General features: G+C 40.2%; 1 protein-coding gene across 1 annotated transcript in view; it reads right to left on the reverse strand.

Moving 5' to 3' along the window:
- The window catches only part of gogo (thrombospondin-1 like protein golden goal), a 415,587-nt gene that overhangs the window by 277,793 nt on the left and 117,455 nt on the right, over positions 1–20,339 (reverse strand). The window contains exon 2 of the mRNA XM_083119501.1: positions 11,419–11,478. The gene's annotated coding sequence lies outside the window, so the exon portion shown is untranslated. The remainder of the gene's footprint in view (positions 1–11,418; positions 11,479–20,339) is intronic.

The raw sequence follows: 20,339 nt of genomic DNA on the forward strand, positions 1-20,339 counted from the left end.
CAACGCTAATAAAAACATCAGAAATACAGTTGAGGAGAGGATTTATGACTTAGTCAATAAACAATTGAAAGCGAAAATTGTTCGTGTTGTTGCCTTTTCCCTCACAATATGCGAAATTACGCACGTCTGTGAGCTAGCTCGGTTAGCTCCCTTCATTCGTGGATGCGATTCTTATCTCGATATGACAGTAAAACTACTTGAATGATTCCTCCCCGTGACACAAGAGTTGATATTTTGAAGGAAGTGGAGGTCATTTTGCAAAGTTACAGTCTTCCGTTATATTAAAACTTTTTAATAAAGTTATAATTTGTCCTTCCCAACTTCTCAGGAATACTAGGAATGACAGGAATATTTGTCCACAGTAAAAATACTACGTGATGAAGTTGGAAACAGGTTTCAAGACTTCAGAGGGTGCGAAGGGCAATAATCTTGTTCTGCTCTGCTCCCTTTTCTATTGATGATGCGTGTGCAAGTCCTGACTTCGAATGGAATTTATTTAATTGCAGTGCAACTCGTATAGGTGGGCTATCCTTGATTTTTCTTATATCTCCCATAGCAGTATCCTCGAATAAGCTACTTTGCTGTAGAAATTTAATTAATTTTGGTTGCACTTGCCTTGGTGAAAAGTTGTTTTCCATAATGAACATTAATGAAACAGCCGAATGATCAAGAATGACTGACAAAACATTTGTTGTATGCATTAAGAGTTTCATGCTAACAAAAAACTTATTGCACACTTTTGAGAAGCTTGTTAAAAAACATTGAAATCTGTGCGAAACGAAACTATAATTGCAAACAAACAGTTACAATTGTAACCAATTTATACTCGAAAGTAACATGTAAAATACTATAACCATGAAAAAATATGGGGGGAGGTCTATATAATTTACATATCGATGCTGCAATAATAATCACTGGAATCCCCCCCTCCCTTCGGCCCCCTTGGGGGTTCTACGGTAGATGTGTGGCCCGGATAGTTTTGACATTATCGTTATGCGGCCCTACTCACGAATTGAGTTTGACATTGCTGGTCTATAGGACCTGTTGAGCACGTGTGTGTGTGTGTGTCATAGAACATCACTACTTCCAAACAAACATGATGTGGCTCTTACAGAAACATCTGTTTTTGAAGTGGAACGATTACGAAAAGGTTTACACTGGCCTCCCCGATGGCGCAGTGGTAGCGTCGTCGCCTTGTAATCAAGGGGTTCAAGGTTCGATACCCGGTGGAGGCACATAGTGGTTCGGATTCAACTTTAAACTGTAGGTCCAGTCCCTCTTAGCCTTACTGTGCATAAAGTGGACTTAAAACACTAAATCAATCAACCAACAAATAGGTTTACCGTTTCTTTGCAAATCTTCAATTAATGTAAAATTTAAAAACATAATTTTTGCTGACTTTCTAACTTGACAAATTATTACTTCGAATTCTTCATAACACGTATAGTGCTGACCTTGAAGATCATACTATAATTAGTTGGACTGAAATTTCACTTGGGAAGCAATCAATTAACATTGGGAAAAATCACAATAGGAGAAAGCAACTAATGTGATGCAGGAACTGGTCATATGTTTCCACAGGGGATTCCCATCACCACTGAGAGTTTGTCCCCACCCTTGGCCGATTAGCCGGCCCCGTGGCGGAGTATTTATCTCATTTCGCTACGACGCCAGTGGTCCCGGGTTCGAATCCAGTCTGGGCATACGTGTCCTTCGTGAGCGTCTCTTCATCGATTACATCATATCATCATTAGCCAAGAGTGGCAGAAAGGCGAAGTAAAATAAACAAAATCAATCAATCTTGGCCGATTAAAGCTGCTGTGAACTCCAACGATGAGAACTGTGCAAAGGGACTTAATTCAGATCATAACAAAGAAAACTACTTCATCAAAGTGTAAGTTCAATATTAAACTATTGTTTCCTGACATCTTTGTTACTACTGTACATTTTGTTACATTGTTTTGTCCGTCTTTCTCCTTTAATTGTTACTAATTCTTGCCTTATTATTATCATTATTATTATTATATATCGATTTTGTATAAAAGAACACCCCCTTAAAAAAAAACTTTCTTTCAACTGATATTCTCTACCTCCTTCTTTCCTTCTTTACTCTCAATTAATAATTCCAACCTCAACAAGAAAATTCAACATAATTATAGTAGCCACTTTAATCAACCAAATTTATTCAATCAAAACTTCAGCGATGAAGGTTCTGTCTCTGGAGCCTGCCACTCTTCTCGTTCCATGCAAGTCAGCCAGCAAGCAGTGAAATGCGAATTGCTTTGCCAGTGGAGAAATTTTAGCCTCCGAAACCAGAATGAAAAGAAACAGGTGGGTGTCCTTTTCCTGGAAACCTCACTGCGGGAGTCACGCGGAGGGGAGGGGGTGGTGAAGGGAGGAAGGTTCTCTTCCTAGTCCTCTGATATGTCGCTAGGTGTCTCTGTATCGCATCGGGCCAGGAAACTACTTTCATGCCAACCTCCAGGCCACTCTTAACAAGCCGCCACTTAATATTTCAAATATCTACAGCTAAACAGAAATTACAAATACTGGATAAAAAGTTAATACAATTGTTATTTCCCTTGGTTGCCGTAGTGATGTTATCACAAAGGGTTGCTGAACGACAACCCTCGTCTCACTTATCTTGGTGGCTCCCAGCAGGTGCGGGGAGGGGGTCGCTTAATGAGCACTAATGAAGACATATGCCTGCGCAGCCATGGCAAACATGCATTTAGTAATTATTAAATTCATGTGGTTAAATCCGGGCTCGCATTCCGTTCAATTACGTCGGTTCAATTTCCTGCACTACAAAGAGCCAGTTCAAATATCGTTCCATTTACTGGGTATTTGAACAAATTAGAATATACGCGCCAATCCTTTTAGCGAGCAGGAGATTTTTGAAGAGACGGCAACAATTGACGCAGTAACCAAGCGGTATGTTTGGCATGCCTTGGTTCGTTTGTTCTTACCGTATATACAGAAACACCCACATTTCATTACTGGACTACAAGTTGGTAACAAAAACTTTATTGTAAGGTGAGTAGATTCCAAAGTTCGGGAACCCAAGTGGACATATTTCAATTTTGTGACCAGACAGACTCGTGTAAATTTAGAGCTTTTGACATGAGATTTTTATAGTCTGGAAAAACTGATTTGTATTTCATTTTCTCTCTCTCTCTCTCTCTCTCTCTCTCTCTCTCTCTCTCTCTCTCTTATATGGCGGACTCTAATTCTTAAATATGAACCTTAAATTACTGTGAATGTTAGGAGACGTGTAAACGGAAGTAGTAATCGATATTTTCAATTGAGCTAAATCAATTTAGATATGCTTTTCGTTACGACTCCATCACTTACCGTGATGGTTAGTACAGTGCATTACGACACCAAGTATCCCGAGTTCGAATCCTGGCATGGGCGTGGATGTATTTCATCATATCATTGATCCTCAACATCGAGATTAACGAAAAGTCGCAGAAAAGTGAAGTAAATCGAAGGGTGGTGGATGAGGAAGGATTAACGAAGTCTTCATTGGCATTTGGAAAGTAGCGAGTTTCATGAGGTGATTGATTTAGTTGGTGAATTTAAGTCCACTTTATGGACAGTAAGGCTAATTGGGACTGGACCTACAGTTTAAAGTGAAATCCATAACGAGTTTCGGGTATACAACTATTTCTAGCATATTCTAATGCAAAAATTAGACATTTTAAAACATTATAACCTTATGTTGAATGTTCTGTTTCTTTATTTCTTGGCAAATTTTTACAATACGATTGCAGAGGGGAGTAGCACCACTGATATTGTTCGTGTAAGTTTGTACCAATTTAAAAGAAAAACTAATACTGAATCATTTGAGTGAATCTGGTGTAGGGGGGCTCATCTTGTTGGACTACTTAAATATTTGTTCTCCCAACCGTGGCTTACAAGTGATTTATGCACACACTCTCAACCCCACCTGAGTTAAGGCACTAAAATGTCAACCCCTATTCGGAGGTACACAGTGGTTCGGATTCCACTTTAAACTGTAGGTCCAGTCTGAATAAAATGGACTTAAAACACCAAATCAATCGATCAATCAATCAAGTCAATCTCTATTCCACTTTAGGTGCATTATTTGTAGGCAAACTAGTGGCTCTGTGAGGCTTGTGTTTTGTCCTGCATATAGATATCATGTTTATGATTGTCTCGTCATCAATTTGGCCGACCTCCGGGACGGAGTTTTCAGCACAGCGCGCTGCTACAACGCTATTAAGGTGTTTACGTTATTCATCATGTATAACAGACCGTCTGATAGAAATTTCCGTCATATGAAACATTTCCCGTTTAGCTTAAGTTTGGAGATATAGGAATTCTCGTTTCGCCTAAAATGGCGTCGCATCATAAATGACAGTATTGTGTACTGCTGAGTTAGAACGGAGTGGTTCAGTATAAGTAATGGACTAAAACAGGGAAGTGCTTTATTCCCACTGCTATTCATAATTACATTGGATGCAATTAACGAAGAGGTGGGGAAGAAAATAGGAAAGGAGGAGATGAAAGTCCTGTTGTTCGCTGATGACTTAGTAATATGGGGGAACAGGAAATAAGAAGTTCAGATACAACTTGATAGTTGGAATGAGGAAATCAGAATAGCAGGAATGAAATTCAGTTCAGAAAAGAAAGAGGTGCTGATAACAACAAGAAACAGAGCCAGAAATGAACCAAGAATAAAGATGGGCACGGAAGAGTTGGGGGTTGTGGAAAGATTCAAATATATAGGAATCATAATTGAGAGAAGTGGAATAATAGATGAGGAGGTAAACAGAAGAAGACAAATGGGTGGTGGACTATATAAAAACGTTCGAAGATTAATATGGAACAGGGATGTACCTATGAAATTCAAGAAGGTAATATATAACACATACTATGTGCCAATAACTACGTATGGAGGTATGGAGCAGAGACTTGGACAATGACAGAGAAAGACAAAAGAAAGATGCAAGCAGTGGAGGTGAATTTTTTAAGGAGTATATTGGGGAAGACTAGAAGGGATAGAATAAGGAATGAGATCTGACAGACAGTGAAGGTGGTGAAACTCCAGGGCAGAATAGATTAGGTAAAGATGAAATGGTTCGGACACATGAAGAGGATGGATTCAGAAAGACTGCCAGTAAGAGCTTACAGTGCACAAGGAGTGGAAATAAGGCCAAGGGGGTAACCAAGATGTCGGTGAAAAGAGCACATAGCGGAGAGTGTTAGGAGAAGAGGACAAGATTGGAATACCGTGGAAAGAGAGGAGTGGTGGAAGACCAGGAAAAAATGGACTTGACTTCTATGCCGACCCAGCCAGGGGCAGGAAACAGGGAAGGATGATGATGATGTACTGATAAGTAATTAGGCGAAACGGGAACACCCGGTGAAGAGCTTCTAGTAATTTTTTTTAATATTCTCAGCTCATTTACTAATAAAATGGGATTATGTATGTCCGTTTTTTAAAGTTTACGGTTTAATGTCTTTCATAACAGAAGGACAATATATATTTATTGTCCTGAACAACTTTCCAAGTTTCTTTGTCGCACTCCGTAACAGGATCAACTTTTTCCTTCCTCGGCGGATGAAGAGAAAGAACAGCGATGGTGGGTTTAATGAAATTAAGCAGCTCGCCTGCAACGTGCATTGTCGTAAAAGTTCTAATTACGCTTCGTGGTCGGGCCGGCAGAATGTGCTCAGATTAAAGCCAGAAAAATTCTCCCTTCTTCCTACGGCATGGGCTCAAATTACTAAAAATTATGAAAACGAAAGAGAGAGAAAAAGGCAAAATAACTTCACGATTCAGAGATTACAACTCACTTACGCTCGCACAAAATAATTAGCACGGACTATGCTTGCCTGTGGTTGGTCGTTTAGCCAGTGGTTTGGTTATCATATGGTTTCCCTACGATTAGCTGTTTTTGAATAAACGTAACTTAAAACCCTCGCGATACTGGGGAAGCACACAATCTGACGTACACGAGGAAAGAACAGCGTTGTTGTAGTCGCAAGTAGCGATGCGCATGCGCTGACTAGTTTCAAATGTAGTGACGTCACCATAGTAAAAAATCAAGGGATAATAAAGCATCGAACTTGTAACACATTATCTCAAACACAAATCGTAGTTTCGTTCACGGTCCTGCCTGTTTTCCCTTTTAGCGTTGGATTCGTCCACTCGAGCTACGCTACGTTCGAGGAGTCTGCAGATCAACCAGAGTGACCAACTTTTGGTTATGAATTTAAGGGAAATTTTCAACTTCCGGCATTGAAGTTAAGGGAGATATAATCGCGACAAATTTTTGGCAATTTTAGTGGCGCAGCATCACTTCAGAAAATAGGAGTTGTAGCTTTCCTGGCGACGTGATTCGAACAAGTGTTCTCGGGTTACCAGCCAGGTTAAATTGGAGTTAGCTTCCAATTTTTCGAAACGTCGGAAGCGTAATCGAATTTAACCTGGCTGGTAACCCGAGAACACTTATTCGACTCCAGAAAATGTTTATGAAATGGATAATATTAAATAAACAAAAGAATTGATTTACATTTTATATAATACTAGCTGATTACCCGGCCTTGCCCGGGTGTTTAATGAATTCTAACTATAGCGTAAAATGTAACTAATTATTTTTACAGGTATTTAAAAGTATAAATACAGTATACAAATTATAAAGTAATATCTTTAACAAATTCACTATAATATAAATTTAACAATAATTTATGAACATTTTTAGTTCCACCTCAAGGAGCAAGAATAAATAAATTGAACGGCATTGGGAGCGTCACTATTCATCTTAGCGACCAGGAAAACTATAGATTCCACATTAATTTCTGTCGTTTTCCATGTCACCCCCACCCCTAGGGGTGCCAGATGTGCATTGGAGGTGAACGGTATTAGGAGTATCACTATTCATCTTAGCGACCCTAAAAACTATAGATTCCACACTAATATTCATTGTTTTCGATTATTTTTACATGTCACCACCTTGCCACCCCACCCCTAGGGGTGTCTTGGAGTTGAGCGGCATTGGGAGTGTCACTATTCATCTTGGCGACCCCGAAAACTATGGATTACACTCTAATATCGGTCATTTTACATGTCACTCCCTTCCCACCCCCTCCCCCAGGGGTGCCAGGGGTGTCTTGGAATTGAACGGCATTAGGAGTGTCAATATTCATCTTAGCGACTCCGAAAACTATTGATTCCACACTAATATCGGTCGTTTTCGATTATTTTTACATGTCACCCCCTTCTCACCCCCCGCCCCAGGTGTCTCACGGGCGTTTTGGAGTTGAACGGCACTGGGAGTGTCACTATTCCTCTTAGCGACCTCGAAAACTATGGATTCCACAATAATATTGGGCCTTTTTTATTATTTTTACGTCACCCCATCCCACCCCCACCCTAGGGGGTGACAGGGCTGTCATGGAGTTGAACGACATTGAGAGAGTCACTATTCATCTTAGCGACCCGAAAACTGTGGATTCCACAATAATATACATGTCACGCCCTTTCCACCCCCACCCCTAGGAGTGCTAGGGGTGTCTTACCCCCACGGTATTTCATTCCAGATTGTAAGTCATATGTGTACCAAGTTTGGTCATCGTGAATGTCAACAATTAGCTTAGCGACTCCAAAAACTATGGATTCGACACTAATCTTGGTCATTTTTGACATTTTAATTTTCACCCCCTCTCACCCACCATCCCGATAGGTGATGAACTTAAAGTGTTACTATTCATCTTAGCGGCCCCGAAAACTATGGATTCCACACTAATATCGGTCGTTTTCGATTATTTCTGCATGTCACCCCTCCCACCCCCACCCCTAGGGGTACAAGGGGTGTATTAACCCCACAGTATTGCTTTCGAGATTGCGAGTGATACGTGTTCCAAGTTTGGTTGAAATCCCTCCAGACGTTCGAAAGTTATGCTGGAACAAACATACATACATACACACATACATACATTTTTATAGCTATATATGATATACCTAGGTACAGATCAAAATAGAGAATAAAAAATTAGAAGTTGGCACGTTTCTTGTCCTAAACCATATGTATTTGTCCACTGTTGGTGCAGAGCTAAGCGTCAATCAAGTACGGGAAGATATAACGTCCCTTCCGCCCGCCAAAGGTTAAACGTGCAAGATCTTTCAGACGACTTCCGCGTTGTCCCCTCCATGCAATCCTTTTCCTTCTAACGTGTTCACTGTTCGAGCTCTCTCGAGTAACTACTTGCGCAAAGGACTTGTTTTAGTTCGCTTGCTCCACAGGCTTCTGGGACAGAGTATTGATGCGTTTTCAGAGGTCGAAACAATAGTTTCTTCGGTTTGGGGCCTCAGGTAACTTCTTCAGTTACGTCGCTGCCTTGTAATCAAAGGGTCCCGAGTTCGATATCCGGTGGAGGCACATACTGGTTCGAATCTCACTCTTAAACTTTAGGTCCAGTCCCTAATAGCCTATCTGAGAACAGAGTGGACTTACAACAAAAATAAATAAATGAACAACCACGCCTTATCTATGATCTCTGGCTTCTTGGCTCGTTGCATGACCTGAATACACTAACATGGATGCCGACGCCACTGCTTCTGATGATACGACTATATCCTTCGTGTCCTTCCCTGATAAAATATGAAAGATACTGCGTTTCGGCAATATTTCTATTCGAATACTTAAATTATGGACCCACAATTCACCTTGAAGTGGTTTAATATTCGTGGAGGTCAAGCTAACACTTTCGACCTTAAGTTTTGGCACCTGCTTCAAATTTATTGGAATAATGCGCTCCGATTTCTAACCAGAGAGAGAATTCTGGAATATACGACGAGAAAATCTCACGAAAGATAAATGTGGAGCTCATTCCAAAATTTCGTACGAATGTAATAGTAGAAGGAGAGGGAAGAATTTGGTGTTGGAAAAAGGATCCAAAACGTTGAACAAATACCATTTTCTTAAATAGAACGTACGACGGAATTAGTAGAGTCAGATATTTACTTGAAGGGAGGAATAGAGCCTTCCAAATGGCGTAGAGGTAACGTTGTCGCCTTGTAATCAAGGGGTTCCGGGTTCGATATCCGGTGGAGGCACACACATTTCGAAAAATGATGTACGTAACCAGTACAATGTGGAGGAGTCTCCCTTTCACACTAATTGAGGTAAAATTCACGATGAATATTGTAATGAAAGTAAAAAAGTGTAACTTACTATTTCTATAATATACATCGAAAAGTGTACCATGTTGTTATTACATTTATTCGAGTATTCTTGCATATTAGCGTTGTTGTTATGATGATTGAATTTTCGTTGGTCTTTTACATGTTAAAAACATATTTCTTGGAAACTAGACGTAAATGTCAAATATCTCTAGTACTCATTAGATATTTTTATTATTTTAATTTTTTGTATTATCTGGCACGCTGAATAAAACTATATTATTCTATTTTGTGTTACTGGGAAGTTGATTTGAACAATACACACACATGTAAAACTTTATTCTATCCAACCCAGAAGGACATGCGTGTCGCATTAGCTTATCGGTTTCAGTGCAAATAGTTGGATTGATTTGTTGTTTTAGTCCACTATGCACAGTAAGGCTAATCGGGACTGGACCTACAGTTTAACGTGGGATCCGAACTACTATGTGGCTCCAACGGGAATCGAACCCGAGACCTCTTGTTTGCAAGGAAGCGACGCTACCACGGCGCCATCGGGGAGGCCGTGTTTACGGTTATTAATAACAAGAGTTCCTTTCTTGTAGTTGATCACTGGTGGTTTATTTATGTTGAATTGTAGGACTTTTAACCGTTGTATTTAGTTTCTGTATGTACTCGTTCTCTCTCCGCCATCATGGTACTGTATTTGTTTTTATCTCGTCGTCTGGCAGTGCCAGAACACAGGATGTGTTTGTAGAAGGCGTCAATATGCGTAAATAGAGCGCAAGGTGGAATGTAAATAGGGTGTGCGTGAGACATGCGCGTGCACTCCAGTGCAACGACGCTACCACAGTGCAAATAGTAAATGAATCATCCCATTGCTTCGCTAAATCCTCCAACGTGAGCTTCATTGTGGTAACTATTGCAGTGCACAAATCTGTTAACCGATAGAACTTACAAGAAATATGGTATTTGAGATGATACATGGCATTTGTTTGGCATTCACGTCTTTATTTCCCAAATAATACATTTTAGATAGCGTATGATCTGAGGTATCAATACGCAAGACTCTTGAGAGAGTGTTGGTAGAGTGCTTCTGGTGATAAAATGCAAGTTTTCGGAGCAGATGAGCCTACGAAAGGAGAAAACCTTCCATAAGGTTCCAAGAACTGTGAGATTTAAAGTCAGAAGTTCTGAACGCGTCTTAACGAGAACACTTGTCATTCTACGCTCGTCTCCCGTCTGGCTCGCCTTGTCGGAACAGAGGTCGCGCAAGTTCCCCGTGGATTATGGCTTAATTCGCATGGATGTACATCCTGAATACTCCTCGGAGCTCGCTCGCGGGAAGTCATAATCCTCGTTCGCCCTGGGAACCTCTGATACCATTGTGCTGGAATTCCATGGAGGAGATCCAGCGCCTCTGCCAGGAACCGGGACGTCTCAATACGAGGAGCGAAATTCCCTTCCCTGGAATACAAAGCTGCTCCGAACGATGAAACAGTACAGGGGAAGGAACTGTTCGCAACGAAATGAAGTGAGATTCGTTTTCGAAATAATCTGCAGCCACCGATGTACTTGGTTTTTGAAGAATGTCACGTGCGTTTTATATTCGCACTGTCGAAATGACAGCGATATTTGCCATAGGGAAGACTTTGTAGCGACGGAAGTTCAATGCACAGAAGAACCGAAGTTCAGCCTTACACAATTGGTTATCGCCATCAAATGTTTGGAACGACACAGGCCAGTCTTGAAACACGTTATAGCCTCTCCCGACAAAGTTCGATTTTAAACAACTTCAGGAAGGATTACAGTTACACGAAATGAAACATACCAAAGTGTTTGCATGAAACAGTAGCCCATTTTCATGCCACATGCCCACCTTTCCATTAAGAAAACGAACTAAAGTTGAATCCAAAATGGAGGATTTCAAGATGGCCGCCATGTCGGTCATATTCCCTATCCGCTTTTCCCTTCTTCTCCGTATCATGTACCGGTATGTGTTATTCATATTTCACCATTCATATTTGTTTTAAATTGCTGTGGATCAGCGACTTATGCAACAGTTCATAAGTAGTTACATCAAATTATGGAGAATACAATCTCAATGGTCACTTAAAACTCAATTAAAATTAAATACATTGTTATCTTATAAAACAGCCCATAAGATAAGCAAACAAGGGGAGAGATGAAGAAGGAGATGAACAATCGTCCATTTTTTCAGACGATTAATAATATTAAAGTAAGTAACATTTGTAAGAACTTACCCAAAGGAAGTAGATTGACCTCCTGATCATCTTAGTAACCGTGTATCCATTCACTTCATCCTAAAAAAGCAAAACATTTGTAAACGTAAACACAATGTAATATACAAGAAAATGTTTAGTAAAGACACTATAAATAAACTACTAACAATACGTTAAACTTGTACATATAATAAAAATTAATAGAAAAATCACATGAGACGCGCGTCTTCAATTGAAAATCAGGTAGGATATGTGAACCCCTTTTCAATAATTCAATTAGAAATATCAATTCATACATATATGAGGCATGTCCAGAAAGTAGTAACTAGTTTGGCGGAAGGATACGCAGGCGGCATCCAAGGTCGCCCGGTATGAGCCAGTTGTGCGTGAGCTTTCGTGCAAGTTGCATCGGGATAGAGGTTGTGTACGTTTGGATTTCGGTTTTAAGTCCACTTTATGCACAGATAGGCTAACTGGGATTGGACCTACAGTGCCTTCACCGGGTATCGAAGGGTACGATTATAATTTTTGCACAAAATTAAAGGAGATTTTCGGAGGATAGCGCTTTGATGTCAACGAGCCGGCAGAAGCGTAAGAGAGTTTACCAAAACTTTTCTCCCGGTACGGTAAACCTCAATGCAATTGGTGCCTATATAGGATAATAGCTCAAGGTATGCTCTTTCAGAGTTAAAAGGTTTTGCTCAACTAACTTCTTTCCTTCTTTTCTACATTACTAAACGGATAATACTTTCTGGACATGCCTCGTATATTCAATGAACAATCTTCCAAACTGATGTCCACACTTTTCATTACTCACATAAGTTAAAAGACAAATCTGAAATATTAAACAGCTTCGCAAGCTTGAAACTGGTGAGGCGAGAAGCGAGGCTAAAATGTCAACCGCTTAAACTTCGAAAACGTTCCCTTCCAATGAATATTCTCTCCCGGCAAATGCTTTGTCGAGTCTTAACATTCAGATCGCAAGTCCCTGGAGGCCTCAGTCGGGATGCCTCAGCGTTTCCCAATAATCCCTCAACAAGTGTCCCTCCATCGCACGTTGCACAAAGGCAGAAACTTGTTCAGAAGTTGGCTGAGCGTCCCTTCGCTCGAAGTTACAGGAGACGAAAGGATGATCTAAGCACAATGCAATATCCTTTCTAAAGATACAACTGGGCGCATACTACCACTTTCCTGGTGTTCAATTAGACTAGTAGTCTTCTACCCGCGACCAGCGGGCCGCATGTAGCCCCCTGGCTGTAATTTAGTCGCCTGTTAAAGCCTGTAATGAAATGAAATAATAAATGGAAACAATGCGAACCAGTGAAACTCAAAATATGTGAAAAATTCAGAACTTCCTGTTCTGTACAATCATGCCCTATTCACTGCCCTCTATTCGGTATCACTTATACCTGCGAACAGCTCTTTCCCAAAATAAGAATGTAGAATCAAAGTTGTAGATTCTACTGACTTCACACACGAATTTAAAACTGCCTTCTAGTAGCCTCATCCGTCTTCAAGATAAACATTGATATGCTAGTGAAGAAAACACAATCATAGTCTTCTTATTGAAGAGATTAATAAAAAGTCTTGTGCATGAATGATTATTGTGTTTCTTTTTATGAACAAAATATTAGTTTTGTTTCATTATGCTTATTTGTTGTGTTAAAGTGTCAGAACTTGTCACCGTTCTGCTGGTGTTTTGTTTTATAAGTAAAGAATATAGAGTCATTCCATGCCAAATCAACACAGATATGTGCAATTTTTAACCTGACCATCTCCGATTTTCATGAAATTTGGGGAGTTGAAACTATGCATAGAACTTAGTAAATATGAAAATTTTTAGTCTCGTGCGTTAGGAACATGTTAGGAACTCATCGAGATCACGCTGACATCTTGGGAGAGAAAGAAGTATACGCACCATTGCATATGATTTTAATCAGCTACATTCACCAAATAGTTGAATAGTGAAGAATATTGGGAAAAGTATCTCAAACAATTACGTGACACTTCCTTTGGAATGAAAAATTCTTCAGTGACGAGGCTATTTTTTATGTTCACGGTGAAGTTAATAAAAATAATATGCAATACCTGTGATTTGCTCAGTCGAATGGTTGTTGCTGGTAAGCTAATTATGTGGTATAATGTATGGCGAACGGAAATGGTTGGTCCATATTCAACAACGGAACCTTAAATGGTGACGGCTTCTTGGATTTGTTAAGTGAACAGGTTTTTTCACCCTTGCTTACGGGATATGGCACTTTTCGAGAGTTTTGAAACAGGACAGTGTGACCACACTATGTAGACATTTTCGCAATTTCTTTATGGTAATTTTCTAGGTAGATTGATGGGCACACGGGGATCTATTAAAAGGCCTGCACATTCCCCAGATCTAACATCTTAGGAGGACTTTTACCTTCAGAAACATTTGAAGAGAATGGTGCATGCACTAAAAATCCCTGATATTGACCATCTGAGAGAAGGCATAGTTGCTGCTTGCGATGTTGTTGCACATGCTACATTACCAAATGTTCTATGCGAGTGTGAGAGACGTCAACGAGTGTGCTCACAGGAACATTGACAACATTATAATGTGCATATATTGTAAGTGAAAGATATGTGTATAACTTTTTGCTGGCGTAAAATACGTTGGAAAATCCTTCGTCACTTCATTTCTCGTGAAATTCTAGCCTCATTTGATATATCACATCACCCCCTTTCCTTTGAAATTTCTCGTTCAATTCAATATGAGGGTCACTAATATGCCGGACCTGCGCTTGACACACACGGCTAGGGATCTCCCTGTGCCTAACCTATTTCTTTCATGACCAATTATACCCAGAATAACTCCTTTACATTTTGTAGGGAGTGTTAAGGGACATTTGACTCTTCATAGTTCATGTAATGGGGTTTTTATCAGTCACATAGTTACACATATTATTTTGTATCATCTGATCCCATTGCAGTCCCACAATGATTTTTTTGATATGTTTTATAGTATGGAATGAGGGACCAAATATATTTTTTTCACGATTTTTGGTGATGACATGTTTTGAAATATTCAAGGTCAAAAGTCAAGGTCACGTGACAAAATTATATTTTTATCCAAAGGTAGGCTTGTTATATATCACTGGCAAGCTTGTTCAATTCCCTGTACAATAAGCTTTATTTGAGCTTCCTAGGCAAACTAGGGGCGGAGTTACATCAGATTTAGTATAGCTAAGCGGGCTCAAAAAGGGCAATTTATGCTAACTTTGACCTTGAATTATTTAACAATTACAAGACGCACGAAACTAAAAAATTTCATATTTACTAAGTTCCATGCATAGTTTCAACTTCCCAAATTTCATGAAAATCGGAGATGGTCAGGTCAAAGGCTGTGTTGATTTCGCATGGAATGACTCTATAGTAAATTAATATATGTTGAACAACAGAAACCATGTAACGATTTGATAAGATACCACTGCCACGGTGAAAGTGCCCGTCAGTTCCATATAAAATGTGATAATAACCCGGTACAGAAAACACGTTGAAGACCACCGAATTAGACATTACTTCTAAATTGTACTATTCGTATTAAAGAAGCAAGAGCGAAGGTGAGGAGACGAAGGATGGAAAAAGGTAAGGCAATGGAAGGAAGCAACAGTGGCCTTTGTAAAAATATAATCCCGGCAAGTATATAGAGAAACACAGAAAAAACAGAGGAGAATGAGTGGTGTTGATTAGATCATTATTAGATTATTTTTATTTGTCCATATACTATTAGAATAATTAAATCAATAAGACTTGGGTGGGCAGGCCATGTGGCACGAATAGGAGAGGAAAAAAGAGTTTATAGAATTCTTATTTGGAAACCTGATGGTAAGAGACCTGTGCGAAGGCCAAGATGAACATAGATGGATAACGTTAAGATAGAACTGAAGGAAATCAGTAACTATGGAAAAGATTGGAATGATCTTGCCCAGCATGGGGACAGATGGAAGATTTGTGTTGCTGCAGCCATAAACCTTCGGGTTTAAGAAGGCTAGAGAGTTAATTCCTTAGTTAGGTAATTATAACCTTGCTTTTCTTGGATGAATGGTGATACTATGAGATGGATGAGGGGACAATCACAAACACATATCGACAACACAGTTCCTACGAAGGATTGGAGTACAAAAGACCAACCGTGCAATGTGTGCAAGTATTAACACATTGTAACTGAATCCTGACAAAAATAGTAACAAGATCGTTATACTAATGATAATTCAAATAATTACAGGACCTGAGGTAATAGAAACCTCCAGCCTTCTTAAACCCGAAGGTTTATGGCTGCAGCAACACAAGCATTCCATCTGTCCCTATCCTGAGCAAGATCAATCCAATATTTTCCATCCTCACCAATTTCCTCTAGGTCCATCTCAACATATCTTATCCCTCCATCTTCGTCTTGGCCTTCCTACATGTCTCTTACCATCAGGTTTCCCAACAAGAATACTGTAAACTCTTCTTTCCCCTTCCATTCGTGCCACATGGCCTGCCCACCCAAGTCTTATTGATTTAATTATTGCATTAAGTAGAAAACTTGCATTTTCCATCACGCGGCATGTAGGTAAATTCACGTTTTGCTGACCTAGTCAACGTACATCTATACTTATAGTTGTTATAATTCTTTCGAAACGGTGTGCGGCAAACAGATAAGCAGGCAGGAAATGTGAAGATAGTTGTCCCCAAGGAACCAATAATTCGCGGTCGCCGCTTTCCTAGTCGTGAAGGGCAGAGATACATCACGTCTCTTATCGGCGCGGCGCAGCTAACGCGGGGGCTGACAGGGGCGACATATGCGAGGCTTCTTTCTTGGCCCCGCTGGACGCAATCTCCTGTTGGCGTCAAGAACCTTATCAGCCCAATCGATTACATCCTCAAGAGTCCTCTCCTTCACTCGAGACCACTCCGCTCTCTCCACTGGAAGAATTCTGGAGACCCTAGGCTATTTTTCTAACAGAAAGTAACCTGGAAGAAATTGTCTTTAAATACAATCTTCTGTTAATTGGAAAACAGGAAAGGTTGTGTGTGGAATCGAGAATACATGTATTTTGTAGTTAACGCTATACAAACATACACGTTTCACACAAATTAATATTTCAAACTTGGCAGAGACATGTAACACAGTCGAGGAGGAAATTCTATAATGTACGAGGAGCGTTCAAGTGAATCCGGGACTTTCTTTTTTACAGGTTTAAAAACAAATCCCAGGGTGGAGGTAGTGCATGCAGTAGGAACTGGCAACTATGTTTTATTACTGGTAGGCGGTGTTCATTGCACATGCCAGTCCAGACATCAGTATTCAAAATGGCGGACAACAGTGTGAACGTATAGACGGAACAGCGTGTGGAGATGAAGTTTTTAGTGAAGGAAGGCATAAAACCAGCTGAAACTTACAGAAGACTGCAAGTACAGTACGGTGATGAAACACTCTGCCGCAGTAAGACATTTGAATGGTGCAAGCGCTTCAAAGACGGCCGTACGTCTGTCACCGACAATCCTGGTCGTGGTGGTTCCCAGCCCGCAGCAGTCATTCCTGGGAACATTCAGCTCGTGGAACAGCTTATCATTGACAATCGTCGCACAACCTGTCGGGAAATTCTTTCGGTAGGAACAGTGAACACAATAATTCATGACATTTTGCTATTTCGAAAAGTTAGTGCACGTTGGGTAGCAAAACACAAAAAATCTGAGGAAGAAACAGCCTGTTTTGATCACGAAGGGTGTTCTGTTTCTGCAGGCCAATGCAAGAACTCATACCGCTCAACGCACTATCCAAACATTTCAGGAAATCGGCTGGGAATTATTGCCACATCCTCCTTACAGTCCGGACTTAGCGTCAAGTGATTTCCACCTGTTTGGACCCCTAAAAGAATTCCTCGGAGGTCAACATTTCAGCTGATGGCGAAGTGAAGCAGCCTGTCCTAGAATGGTTCAAACGTACTGATATGTCTTTCAATGCCGAAGCTTTCCAGAATGGAATAAACGATGCAATAAGTGTATAAATGTAGCAGGGAAGTACGTTGAAAAATAAAAGCAGTTTCCACCCATTGAAATTTGTTTATTTTATTACATCATATACTCAAAAGTCACGGATTGACTTGAACGCCCCTCGTACAAGGTGGCGCAAAAGTCATCACCTGATTTTCTTAGCCTATAGCTTGGGTTTTAAATTAAACAAAGTAGGTTTTTTGTGTTAAGCTTTTATTGATACTTGTAAGTTTTATGACCTCAATTTTTAAAGATAACATCCAATAAATGACCACCATTCGAATTGATGCAAATTTGGGCTCTTTTTATTGCGTTTTCCATGGTGTTGGAAAGAATCTGGGAGGAAATGTTTTCAATTTCATGCTGAATATTGTCCTTTAGTTGCTGTAACGTCTCTGGCGTATTCACATAAACCAATGACTTCAAATATCCTCAAAGGAAAAAATCTGGAGAGGGCAAATCGGTGGACCAGGCCGGCCATGGCAAATCACCAAAACGGGATATTACGCAAAATTGTCACAATTTTTCCACGTTCTTGTGGGGTATACTTATTCATTTTCACACGCAATAAATTTCGTGAGTATCTTCTATTTATCTGAAAAACACTACTGATATAAACAACAAGATGTGAAAATAAAGGTCAGTTCAAATAGGATGATGACTTTTGCGCCATCCTTTACAATAATCCCTGGGTTGAGAGAGAAGGCTTACCTACTGACTGCCTGCCTCACTAACACATGTCTCACCAGAGGTAGGCGACATGCATCCAGTTACAGGTTTACATGTAGTCAGTACAACGAGCCTCTGTATGTTTTCCATTACCGTGACACGCTACTCATCCGTAGCTCCCAGTCCCCTCACGAGGTCTGGTGGCCAAAGGTTCAATACACTGGCAGAAATCCCTGGAAAAAAATTTACAATTCCTACTCTGTGGACTCGAACCTGCGCGTATTCCGTAGCACGAGCTCAAACTTGACGATATAAACCGCACGACCACGTAGCCTGCCATGCTTTTTCTAGACAAGAAAACTTTTCACCGCGACACAAATACAAATTATTATTTCGAAAGCTGCAAATACCTATTACTTCCTGTTGAGATAATTGAAATGAAATAATGTAAGAAGCGTCTACTCAGAAAATGAAATTCAAATGAAAGTTATGAATGCCTTAGGTGTCTCATGTTTAACAATGTGGAGTGGGAAACCAGTTACTGCGCAGAAAGCAACTCGCCTGCACATCTTGTACATTCTGGAGAGAATTACAAGACTTCCGATGAGAGGAAAGTTAGAATCAGATCGAACGAAATATTTTGTAAAACAACAGTGGTCAGCGGATCATTCGAAAAGACGTTATTTTTTTTCGTATGCTCACCGATATGAAAATTTCACACTCCAAACACCAATAAAAACAACAACCGCGAACAGCAACAATAGTAGAGTTCTTCAAGAAAGAAAACAAATTTTTCCACCTTTCTTGGCTTAAAAAATTGTTATATTTAAGAAAAATTAAAACTTCGTACATTGAATAATACATTGTGCTATCGACAAAGGTCCCAACTTCAAAAGTCTTTTCAAAACGAAGTAAGAAATACCAGAAAAAGCACTCTTCGTCAAGGAGATTCCCATCAGCACGCGGTTCGTAACTCGAGACCAAACTTGACGCCTTAGAATACCGCACGGCACAGTGGACGATGTAATGGCAAATGGAAACAGTGACTAGGAATTCGCCTCTCAGGGGTAAGCCTAAAATGCTTATATTTTAGACAAGGAAAATTCCACTGCACCACAAGTACAGATTGTTATTTCGAAAATACACAAATACTTATTACTTGCTGTTAAAGGAAATAGAATGTTCTCTCCAGAGAAGACCACCCAGTCATTTTAAACAGTAATCATCGTAATGATCTCACCTCCAAAGACGTTATAACATGCTGCCTTGCTTAAGAAACATACTGATAATATCACATTGGAAACATATGAAATTGCTTTAAAATTTAAACGCATGGAAACATCGCACGCATTTCGCCACATTTGGAAATAATAAATACGTATCCATTTTCCTGTATGTTAAGAGTGACATTCACACTACGCAATACTTCACAATAGCCCAGTCTAGTTCGGTGCACTTTTTGACTCTATGCAGTCGCGCGTCTAGTTGGTGCAACACCAACTCGTCTACTTCCTCAATTTGGTGTCCCCGCCGTTTGCACTAGTTTCTGGAGCAGTGTAGTGTGTGGTGTATGGTGACATGATGCATGATAACTAATGAAATGAACGTTCAAAGCAGCAGACAGGCATTTGTCGAATCTTGTAAACTTGAACACCGCTATTCGTCTACATGGTTGAACGTAATTCCCTTGCACCAGCCTGACACCGGGATACACCTGCACTACACCTAGCGTGAAGTAAGGGCAGCGAACTGTACGGGGCTAATGCAAAGTTAGAAACACCTGAATCGCTAACGTGACAACCGTCCAAGTAAACAGTGACATTCAAATTAAATGCATCAGCTCTCCAGGTGTCTTACATAATGATTGGTTTGTTTGTTTGGGTTATAAGTCCACGTTGTGTTGAGATACTCTCAGCAGGACTGGATCTTCAGTTTCCTATGAACCACCGTGTGCCTCCACCGAGTATCCAACCCGGAACGCACTACGTTAGTAAACTGATTCGGATTCCGTGTTAAACTGTAGGTCCAGCCCCAACTAGCCTATCTGAGCATAAACCCGGTGGAAGTACATGACACTGTGGTTCGGATCCCACTTTAAACTGTAGGTCCAGTTCCGATTAGCCTTCCTGTGCATAAAGTGGACTTAAAATCAAGCAATCAAAACCTATCTAAGCATAAAGTAAACTTTAACAAGCAATTTGCAAGAATAGGAGAATTCCGAAATGTTGCAATGAGTGAATGTTTTACACAAACATTTCTAG

Source organism: Lepisma saccharinum, chromosome 3 (assembly GCF_977018435.1).
Source record: "Lepisma saccharinum chromosome 3, izLepSacc3.1, whole genome shotgun sequence".
NCBI classification, from domain to species: domain Eukaryota; kingdom Metazoa; phylum Arthropoda; class Insecta; order Zygentoma; family Lepismatidae; genus Lepisma; species Lepisma saccharinum.